General features: G+C 35.5%; 1 long non-coding RNA gene and 1 other non-coding gene across 2 annotated transcripts in view; one reads left to right on the forward strand and one right to left on the reverse strand.

The window, feature by feature from the left end:
* Positions 1 to 12037, forward strand: part of LOC111737881 — a 79862-nt gene that overhangs the window by 11512 nt on the left and 56313 nt on the right. The gene's annotated exons all lie outside the window — the stretch shown is intronic.
* Positions 6356 to 6474, reverse strand: LOC111737912. The gene has a single exon (XR_002779622.1). It is a non-coding gene; the product is annotated as a 5S ribosomal RNA (ribosomal RNA).

Here is a 12037-nt window from a genome sequence, read left to right on the forward strand (position 1 = left end):
GTCTTATGGCTCTGCCATCTTGACGGATGGTTTCCAGAGCTACTGAAGGAAGTGACAAGAGAGCTAGGGTTTATACAAAACCTTTTTACTTCCTCGAAATGATGGTGACTTCCACGCACAGTCCATTGACCAGAGCTAGTCATATAACCCAGACCAACCACAAGAGGCTGGGAAGTGTAGGCAAGCTCATGAATATTCAGTGAGTTTTAAAATTATCTGTAACAGCGAACTCTGTCTAGATTTAGAGATGTTAGATGTTAGGATTAGGGAATTTTCTTTTCTTACTAAGTAAGAATAAAAAGGGACTCTCCTGGTTCCCTTTATTTTTTCAATCATTTGGAGGAAAAATTTAAGCCATTTAATTTTAATTACAAAGAAAAAGTTTTATCAGAGTTAGAATAAGGCACAGGCAAACTGTAGAAAACTACATGTGTGTTTAGCAAGTTTCATAGTGGTGGCATTGATGTAAGAATGTCTAAACTTATAAAGAATTTTTATAAGATTTTATTTGAGCCAAACTGACGACAACGTCTGGCAGCAAGATCTCAAATGCTTCCCAGAATGACAATTTTCACAGTTTCTTTTATGCATTTGGAATTAAGGAGAGAATTTAAGAAAGATTACATGAAGGTGGAAAATCAAGGTGAGGATTGGACTACAGGATAGTTAACAAGATTATGTGGTCTTTTCAGGGTGGTTATTCTTCCCAGGGGCCTGACAAAGAAGCATTTCAGAAGTGTGTTAACCTAGTGCACAAAAACAATGGACAGGGCTTGCTTAAGGAAAAGATAAACCTTTTACTAAAGAAATTATAGGCCTGAGGCATAGCTATACACGTTGACCTGCCCAATTAGGGAATTTATAATCAGATCACCCTGTGAGGTTACTTTCGATTAGATTTACTACAGTGCCCCTTTTTCATCCACAGCAGGACTGGTTCAGAGCATAGACACTATAGTTCAATGACCTGTGTTTGTGTGCCAGCTTGTTTACACACTAACCGGGTAACTTAGGGAAAGATTTTAAAGTATATGAGCTTGAACTACTCATCTGCAAAGTGGAAATAATATTAAAATCTATTCAATAGAGTATTAAAGAAATGTACTTGACTCATGGAAAAATATACAATATGTGATAAACATTACTTTTATATGATATTATAAGCATGGCATTAAATAAACCTCAAGAAACCAATATGGCATAGGCATATTTGTTGTGTTGTCCAACACCATCAATAATACTCTAGTTATTGAACACTGGCTGGGTGACCCAACAATTTAACTAAATTCTGACACTATCTACCTAAAAATAGTGTTATACCCCACAGGCCAATGGCTCAGTCCCACTGATCCCACTTCAGACACCAATTGCAAGTCCAGGTTGTTACCTGAGTTTCTAACAAACTGCTGTAAATCGGAGGTTCCCACAAACTGACTCCTGGGGTTCATTTTTTTTTTTTTTTTTTTTGCTTTGGCTCACAGAACTCAGAGAAACATTTATTTACATTTACCTATATATATATTTTTTTCCTATAAGAGATATGATAAAGGATACAGAACAGTCAGATGAAGAGGTACACAGGGTGCTATCTGGAAGGATCCTGAGCACAAGAGATTCAGTTCTGTTTTATAGAATTTTAATCTCCAGCTCATCCCCTGTGGGTGGGGCTAAAAGTTCCAGCTCTCTAATCACTTGGTCTTTCTGGAAGCCACCCCTATCCTAAGGCCATCTAGTTGCCCTGCCCTAAGTCACTTCATTATCATAAACTCGTGTGATTGAAAGGAGCTCATTATGAAAAACAAAACGCTTCTCTCGCTCAGGAAATTCAAAGGTTTTTGGAGCTTTGTGCAAGGAACTTGACAGGAGGATCAAATATATGTTTTTATTATACCATACCAATAGCATTTTGTTTTATTATGTACGTTTGCTATTCAGTATGCATATATTATGTTTGAAATGCAAAATAGGTAGAACTAATAAATGTGTCATTTTACAAGTAAACTAGACCATTCTTTCTTAAGCAAACTTTTCCTTCTTGCTGTCCATCTTTGGTATTTTACAATCATGTCACAGTTTTGTCAGTGGAAAGAGAGTAGCGAAGGGCACTTAAATATATTTATGCTTATATTAGGCAATTACAGCAAATGTAATGCCATACCAATAAAGTGTGGTATATTTTTCTCAATAAATAAATTCTTGAATTATAAATTCTTCTGCATTGTATTTCTCAATTCTCTGTAGTACAGTGAAAAGAAATATTGCTAGAGAGATTCTGTGATATTGATATTTTAAATACATGTTGGCATAAAGAACATCCCTATTTTTTAATGATGATTTTGTCAAAATTTGCTACATTTTCTGATTTAAATGTACAGAGAGCAGGAATAGCTTGGATATAAAAGACTCAATCTTTTTATGTCACTAAAGGCCAAATTTTGCCTTTAATAAATTTCATGTGCATAGTGTGTGTGTGTGTGTGTGTGTGTGTGTGTGTGTATGACATGGTTAATTGGAAGAAGAGAGGAAGTGGTGCTTGTTTCCCTTTTAGCAGCTCTCTCTTCATTTACCAAATTGCTGTTGAACATTTGTTATGTGCTAAAAACTGGGCTAAGCACTGGTGACAATAACAAAGAGAGCAAATACATTTTGTTCTTTTCATAAGTGTAAAGTTTAGTTGCAAACACAAATAGTAAATAAATAAAATCAATAAAGTGCGATCAGTGTCGTAACATGGCAATGTGTTATATGGATATTTATCCAATGTTATGACCTAGTTTCTGTGTGTAAGGAGAGTCTTAAGGGAGGAACTGAAATTTAACTGAATAACAAGTAGGAAGTAGATAGGCCAAAAAAAATGGTAAAACCCAACCATATCCACACCTCAACATGTTTCCTTCTATTCCGAGACCCTGATTGATACATTTTGTTAGATATATGTGTTCAGGAGTTTTATTTGGGCATGTGGTCAAAGAGAGTTTCAATGAAATGAGTGATCAATATCTGCAGGGATCTTCCATCATCTAAAATGATTGATTCTTAGATATCTTATGTTTTATTCTCTGCAAAAGAAACATAATAGACATTGGAGTCTGAGGATATGTGTTTGTGTGTTAGCTGTGTGGCCTGGAGGAAGTTTTTAACCTAGCAGATATTCTTGGTTCAGTTAATCAATACATATCTATTAAAATTTTACATCTGCTAGTACTTTGGTGAGCCAGAAGAAGTAGATACCACGGCAGATAGATATCTAGCAAGAGCAAACGGACTGGGGGAAAAGCACAGGCTAAAGAAGGTTGACTGATTTGTGAAACACAGCATCCCCTGTGCATAGTTCAACTGATATATCAAATTGGAGAAGTGGGAAATTATTGAAGGCTATGGTCATAGTAATAATAATCAATAGCTGGATTTTGCTCTAAAACAACAAAAACAACAAAAAATATATTCACGCCTATTTTCTGTGTTGGTCTTCATTTCAAGCCACTTTTGATCCAGTCCTTAAGCTTTTGCACAATGAAAGCCAATATATTTTGACATCAGTTTCAATTCTACTATTAGTTATTGTTGCAGCCTTCAGCATGACACTTAAAGCATGTTGGCCTTGGGCTGCTTTTCTGTAAATGAGAATGCAATTCACCAGATCTAGCAGATTTATTAGAATTTCTATGAAGTGAAAATGAATTAATAGAGCTCCTCCCATACACGCACAACTCATTAAAGGCAAAAGTTGGTCTTTGTTGATATAAAAGGAGGATTAACATAGTAAGGTAAGAAATCTCTCTTCTTTGTCTTTCCAGAATCTTTAATATTACACAGAGGTTTAGGGAGGCTTGAGGAAGAGACTTTGTTAAATATATACTAGATGATACAAAATTACTGAAGGTAAAGTAATTAGGGTGTTATTAGTTTTAAGAGAGAAAGGAAGAAAGAAAAGAAAAATTTTAAAAAAAGAGAGAGAAAGGAGAAAGAGTGAAAGGAAGGGAGGCAGAGGAAGAAAGAGGAAGAAAATTAAGATTACAAATTCAGCCCTGTTATCTTCCATAATAAAAGCCTGAAAGTTGGCTAATCCAAGTAGAGATAAGGATGGATATAGATTTGAGGAGCTGAAGGAAAAATGAAGATTCCAGAGTTATGGTATCATGGATAGAAATGAGAAGCTTGAGAAAAGAGAATTTTTTTGATAAATACATTATCCTTGACACTTCTGTGTTCAATATATACTAAATCAATATGTTAATATGAATTTAAATTTTAAAAGCAAGTTGATATCATTCTTTCACTAGAACACTACATATCTGAACTTTGTTTTGAAGAATTTTTAATGATATAAAATATTTATATTTTTCTTTTAATCAGAAAAATTAAGGTCCACTTCCTTTGTAGAATAAACTATAAACTTTAGTTTATCTATCATTCTTTCCCATACTTTCATATCTAGTGCAACCAAGAATCAATAATACAGAAATTTTGAATGTTGATAATAATGTCCTAAGGCTCAGCAGTATTGACAAACACATTTCTAACCAAAAACTAATAAACTGATCATGATTTAATTAAATTTATGTATTAAGGATGAGTGGTACTCTTCATTAATGAGAAGGCACTTCCATACACTCAGTAAAGAATATTAAGAAACTACTATGCATTGGATTTCAAAAACAAATCAAATAAAAGCTTCTTCATACAAAGTTTACAGCCTGGAGTCAGTTAAAAAAGGATTTGCAATCCACTGTCCTAAGTACTTTATTCGACATGAATGTGCAGGCCTATGACGGCACATTCGATCCTTAGAGTAAATTTGTGGGTTAGATTAAGGAAGAAAGTTTAAGCAAGTTGTCCAGTTACCATGAGTAGGACAAGTGTTTAAATCTTAATCTTTTACTCTAAAGTCTGTATTTTTCTTAATTACTTCTGATTATTTGAAAACTATGAATCTATGCATAGAACATTCAGTACATATATTTTTTAAAGTGTGTTATATACACACTCAACTTCCCTGATCCACTCTCTCAGCTAAGGTGCATATATCAAGTCACAGGTGTTCTCCACCAAACCACCAATCCAGCCACCATACCGGAGGGTCTGTCCCCAGCAGGGTTTCCCATCGGCCACATGCGGGGCCATATCCAGCCTCTTTCACAAACCCACAGGCCCTGGTCTGACCCTGAATCACCAGTTGAGACTCCTCTCCTCTCGCTGTCCTTTCTGGTTTTGTCACCCTCTCATTCATGCAAATTGGTGTACCTCCTTCTTAGTGACCTGCTCTGCTAACCAAAGGGGATTTGATTAGATTTGCCCTTTTCAGATACTAAAATGTTTCATTACACTTTTCTCTAAAGCTAATGATGCCAGCTAGCCCTACAGTTCCAAAATTAAGGGAACCAAGAGGATGCAATCTATTAATGATACTTGGAAGTAAAGATTACCTCGAGGTGGCATGTAGTTGCCAATTCTAGACAGAAAGTTTGCTTAATGTTATGCTTTTTCTCCAGGAACTTGTGTTTTCTGTGCCTTAATAGGGATATTGGATGTTTTGCTATATTGTAAATATAGTGATAATCATGGAAACATTTCAGCCTCAAAGTAGCACACAGTCATTGGCTTGATTGAGGCCATCATAACTGTGCTGATAGCCAGGGTAAAACTTGCATGCATTGCTGCTAAAAGCTGTTCCAAGATGTCATAAAAAGAATTCTGTACAGAGAAAGCAGTTTTGCAAAAATTTCATGCTGGTAGGGGTGTAGCTTTCAACCACTCTTGCCTTGTCAGCTATCAGTTTCTTTCCCAACTGAATATAAATCATTGTATTTCTTTCTCACCTTTGCCTACTCCTGTTTCTTGCCACTGTTCTCATTAAGTATGTTTTACTCTGCAGTTGGGCAATTGACTGCTTAGCAACCATAAAATTATTTTTGAGGGGAATCCATATTAAAAAAGCAACTTTCAATAATGTTGTAGTACATGTCCTTGGAAAATTAATTTTAGCAGAAAAGGATGTTCAGCTAATACTGATATGCTAAAGAGTACTAGCATACATGTTAGTATATCTAATAGTAATAAAATTGTAAATTAGTCTTTATAGTCTTTAGTTTATTCATTTTTCTAAAAAATCATCCTATTTGTCTATTTTTTGACTCTCTACCTGAACTAATGATTGTTAAGTTGAGAATTATTTCTTTTTAAGTATTATAGTTTCTATAATGGAAAATTTTTGCAGTACATTTATGTTTTTATATATAAGAAGAGTAAAGTATAAGTTTTCTTACAATGACATCAAATCATTCCTTTTTTAATTTCTTCTTTTTTTATTGCAAGGACCTTGTCAGCTTACAATCCCTTATTTTTTAAATTTCTACGCCTACAGCACCTGGTCTTCCTCGGTGGTCTCCCATCCAAGTACTAACCAGGCCCGACCCTGCTTAGCTTCCGAGATCAGACGGGATTGGGCTTGTTCAGGGTGGCATGGCCATAGACCACAAATTTCTGTACATGAAATTTTCTAATTACTCAGGTTGATAGCATGGCTAAGTGTACTGGTGGGGAGGATATAGTGACAATTGTGTTTATAGAAAGATATACTAGGAAGCTATGTCATAAGCAAAGGGGAAAGTAACATGAACATAGAGAAAAGTAAAAACAGGGTACACATTGATTTTAGTCTGCTCCCAGTACCTCTTTTTTCTAAGAACTCCATTGTTCCTTCCTAATCTCATCATTGCAGCAGGAACAGCCTATTACAATGTGATCTTTCTTTTCCTGGCTAGAGTTGATTGATTTTGCAGGAAGACATATGATTCAAAATGGACTAAAATTGAAAATACCTTGGTCACCAATACTCTTAAGTATCCCCAAATAGCTGATTCAATGGTTAGGAACCACCCCCAAGCCAAGCCTGTGAGACACGTCAGCAAGATTTCTGCACTTGAGCCCAAGAGAATCGGAGCAGTAACTCCTTGGGTACCTGAATCATAAGATGTAAAATAAGGGAGACATCCATGGCCATGTGTCTTCCTTCATAAACTAAAATGAAGGAAGATGCTCTATAGATGCAAGGGGCTGAATAAGGAGATATAGGGAAAGGAACAGAGGGACGTGGAGAAAAAGCCCTAATGTTGTTGTTTGAATCCTTTGAGTCATTGGTTTCTGAATCCAAGAATCTCAGACATTTCTTCTTTTTGAGTAAGCTAGTTTTATCTGAGTAGCTGTCACTTTGACCAAACAAATGTTGACTATCAATACAATACTGAAGAGCTGGCTGTGTCAGAAGCATAGCAAAGTGGACTGGCTATTGCAGCCTCACAAATGTGTTGTTCAGATCATGGGCTGATAGGTGGCAATACAGCAATCATCGTGGAAGTTGAAATTCATCAAAGGATTTAACCAAAATTGTGTGGCATCACTTTTTTGGTTCCATCGCCTTCTCATCCACATCTCTGAACCATGATCAGCTCTCTAAACTGTAAAACATCCTCCACGGAAGAAGCATAAAATGGTTCTCAGATGACATCAGATGCTTACTGCATTTAAAAAACAAAAAAGCCAATAAAACAGAAGGTAGATGGAATAATACCAGGTCAAGCTGGTTGACTTTTCACACTTCCCCAGAGCTGGCTGCTGTATTATCTTTTTCAGCTAAGTCTCTTTCTACAGCCTTCACTCTGTTCCCCCTCTTGCTCCTGACTCCAACCTGGTTATCAGAGTATTTAACATTCTTTCCCACCACATATATTGTAATCAGGAAAACAGAAAAAAATACAATGAGTAAGGATCTGGGATTTTCTGAAGCTAAGCATATCAGCTTTCAAGGTTTATGAATTTTAGATACAACCTTAAGGTAGCCAAGTGTATATACAAGTCCTCACTTTCTGTCTATATAAGAAATAGAATGGGCTTATTGTAGTTGGCTCACTAAAACTCCGAGTGTGGTCTTTCCAATGATAATATTTGGTATAATTTACTGGAATATATATGAGTATATGTGTATGTATGCATGTATGATTGTTTTATTACCAGTTTTATGGATTTGTTTATTTATTTACAATGTCTGAGAACTATTAACTTTAGATAAAAATATTCTGGACAACTCTTAATTTCAGTCTTTCCCTTTTTTTTTTTTTTTTCTCTCTCATTATTTTGAGTTGGTAGGGTTCATTCCTGGGTGATAATAGATGTTTTTGCACCCTATTAGTAATCATCTTAAGGCAAAAGCCCTTTTTTTGTTTATTAATTTGTTGTTTTTCTTCAAGCAATTATTTTCTAGAATTCCAGACAAACTGGTCCAATTCTAGGACTCTTAAGCCAAGGTCAAGGAGACTGAATAATAAAGGTCATTGTATGACCCTGATATTCATGATATAATTTGTGCTTTACTTATGAACTTTTGTTTAATTGTGAACCACTTTGTCTGAAGTTCAGAATGAGATGGTTGGATGAATAATAAAGACTAATTGGTAGGTTCCAATGCAAAATTCAATGCAGGAACAAATTGGAAATATCAAAGGTGAAGTTACTAAGTGTCAAAATATCAGAGGAGGATGGGTGAGTAGGGAATATTGACTGTAGATATGGAAGACAAGCTGAGCTGGCTGGCCATCATGTAGGCCATAGGGACTACAGCAGAAAGGGGTTATGCCGTGGACAGCAGGGTGCTTATGGCATTAGCAGTGTTGTGTTCCAGCATGGTGAAAAGATGGATACAGTGTTGTGACCAAAAGAAATCTAAGGTGGACATATTTGTATTCTTCAGAACATATCCTGCTTGAGAAGGCAAGAATAGGTTAATTGGAAAGAATTAACTGTATCTTAAATGTACTGCCTCCTGGACACAGTGTAATTAGCTCCCACCGGCACACTGAGGCGACATGCCAGGTGCTGGTGTTGGCAGGGTTGGGTTAGGCAAATCTACCCACTTCTTACCAACTGCGCTACTAATGCTCTGGTCGTTGGCCGAGATTATTGCAATAACCACCTAATAAGTCCCCCTGCTGCTACTCTTGCCCCTTTACAGTCTACTTGCCACATGTCAGCCCAAAAGATCCCTTCAATTTGTTAAGTTACATTACATCACTTCTCTGCTCGATGACCTCAAATAGTTTTCACTCACTCAGTATAAGCCAAAGTTCTCATTGCTTATAAGGTACTATATGTTCTGCTTCCCTTACTGTTCCTTACTATGCCTTACCGTTCTGACCTTAAATCCTACTCTCTGTCCCTGAGTTCATTTTCCTTCAGCCACAGGTGGCTCTGCACTATGTTTCCAACATATGAGGTACACATCTTCCTCAGGGCCTTTGCACTTGCGGCTCCCTCTCCCAGCATGCTCTTCCCTAAATAGGTATATGTTTATTACATACCTCCTCAGGATTCAGATTAAGCATCACTTTCTCAGAGAGGCTTTCTGGCTTCTGTTCTCTAAAACTACAACTCTCCTTGGAACTCAAACTCCATCTCTCCAACTAAAATTTTCTGCATAGCAATTATCAACTTCAAATGTCTATATGTGTGTGTATGTGTGTATTTATATTGTTTAATCCTCTATCTCTTGACACTTGAGCCCAAGTTTTGTTTGTTTTATTCACTAATTTATCCAACTACCTAAAAGCACCTGACATATTTAATACCCAGGGATGCTAGCAATATGTATATGCATATGTGTATTTATCACTTATGTTTAATAAGCCAGAATATAAAAATTTTTAAAAAAAGCGAAAAGGAGAGAAATGAGAGAGACAAAGAGAGAGAAAGAGAGAGATAAGTGTCAACTTTAACCGGTACCAAAAGACAAGGAAATTTTAAAGGAAATCTCAGAGAATGACTAAGTATGAGCCAGTGACTTAAGAGCTATAGAATCATCAGTTATCTTTAAGAGGAGATTTTTAATTTGTGAGGAGGATAAGAACAACACATGGAAGGATTTAAAAGTTAAATAGACATGGGGAAGAAAGCCTGGGCTTCTTGAAGAAATACGTGATTCCAAGTCTGGAGCAGGAAATGTACCTGGAACATTTCATCATGTCAGAAATTAAGCGTGCTACCAAAAAGCACTTGAGAGTCACTTTAAAGAGGATACCATTGTCCAAAGATGAGACAAATTGAACATTAAGAAGAACAATAAATGCTATAGAGTGAAATATATTAAATATTATATACATGAATTCATAGTGAAAGTAAAATGAGCAAAGAAAACAAATTGGTCATCATTGGGAGATACAGGGAACAAGTTCATTATTTTGACACTAGTAAATTAAAAATCAGGCATTTACAATGCCTTTAAGATACTGACTTTAAAACTAATAAACCAGATATTAGATGAAGGAAATTTTTCCTTTATAGACGTTTCCATCTGATAAATAAAGAAGACATTATAAAATTTGGACTTGTCAGTTGAAACTTTTATTTCAACTAGTGAATCTAGATACTGATCATCAACAAACGCTAACATAAAAAGAGAGACAATCAGACATTGTGTTTCCTGATAGAATTTGTTTCCAGAAGACACAAAACTGAATCTGATCAAGTTTACATAGACAGCTACCAATTTACAGGGGAACATATTAATTTGCACTATGAGAATGTAATCAACAAAATACAGACTGTGGGAAATCTGTAGGACAAACAATCCAGTATCTTCAACAAATTAATCACCAGGATAAATAAACTGGGCAGAACATGAAAAAGAGAGGTAAAGAAACATCAGCCAATTACATTGTGTGGATATTATGTGGACTCTGATTCAAATAAATAAAAGCGAATAAACATAATGAGACAATGGAAACTCAAACACTGAGTAGATATTTGATGTTATTAAGAAATTATTAGTTTATCTTAGGTGTGATAAAAATAAATGAACACAATTGTCTTGAAATATTTGTGGTTGAAATCATATGATGTCTGATTTTTTTCTCACAATTTATGTTTTCTATTTTTCCTCAAAATTTATCTCTAATAATTAACCCTTTGTGCTAAGCTCATGTTTGCCAGGATCAGAATTGCATATAAGTTGTTTACTAAGGAAATACTTCAGGAGAAACCAACAAGGCTGTGGAAGCAGAAAGGGGATGGGGAAGAAGCAATAATAAAGAGCAAAACTTTTACAAATAAAAAAAAAAGGTGATTTAATATTTAATAATATTTATAGGTTTTCTTTCAGTCCCCAACTAGATTGCAATCCACTGAAATTACTGAAGAAGTCATTTAATCAATAGTCCTAAAACTACACAACCCACAATTAATCTTCCTTCTTCATTGTCACTTCCACACTGAAACAGATTTTATAAAAACTAAAGAATATTCAAAAGTCCTCAAGTGGACATTCATGATCATCTGGAATCAGGGATCAGCTTTACTTTCTATCTTTATCTCCCAACATTTTCCTATCCAAACTATATTTTTCAGTCAAATAAATCTATACAGTATCTCTTAAATGTACCTTGGCCTTGTTCTCTTTATTTTCTTTTTCAAAAAATTTAAATAAGAAAGTGCATGTGAATGCATTTAATTTTTAAGATATCTGGGGAAGTAAATATTTCCCTGTTGCTATGCCTTCCAGATGCCAACTGACACAGCCTGAGTCTCTGACTACTACCTACTGAGATACTTTTTTCCATTGTTCAAACTTTTTATCAAGTTGTTGGATGTAGTGAAATAAAATTGTAAAATTAAGTGAATCCCCATGATACACAAAATATTCAACCTCACATGGGCCTTCTCAAATCTTCAGCCATTATTTATTTCTATTAAATTTCTCCCACAGTGTCAATATTTTGTCACTTTCCTCCCATATCACATATGCCCCCCTGTGATACCTTTATCTCTAGGGACATTTATCACTTTCCAAGAGGAACACTGCAATTCAGTGATTGATGTCCTCTAATTTCCCTCAAAATTCCTCTCTAATAATTAATGCCTTGTGCTTAGCCTGTATTTATGGAAGCAGAGCCTGAGGTGAGGATTATGTGCAAGTAATTTACTAAGGAATTGCTCTCAGGAGAGACTCATGAGGGCATGGAATCGAAAGAGTGAAGAGGAAGGAGACAAA

Source organism: Pteropus vampyrus, unplaced genomic scaffold (assembly GCF_000151845.1).
Source record: "Pteropus vampyrus isolate Shadow unplaced genomic scaffold, Pvam_2.0 Scaffold32, whole genome shotgun sequence".
NCBI lineage: Eukaryota > Metazoa > Chordata > Mammalia > Chiroptera > Pteropodidae > Pteropus > Pteropus vampyrus.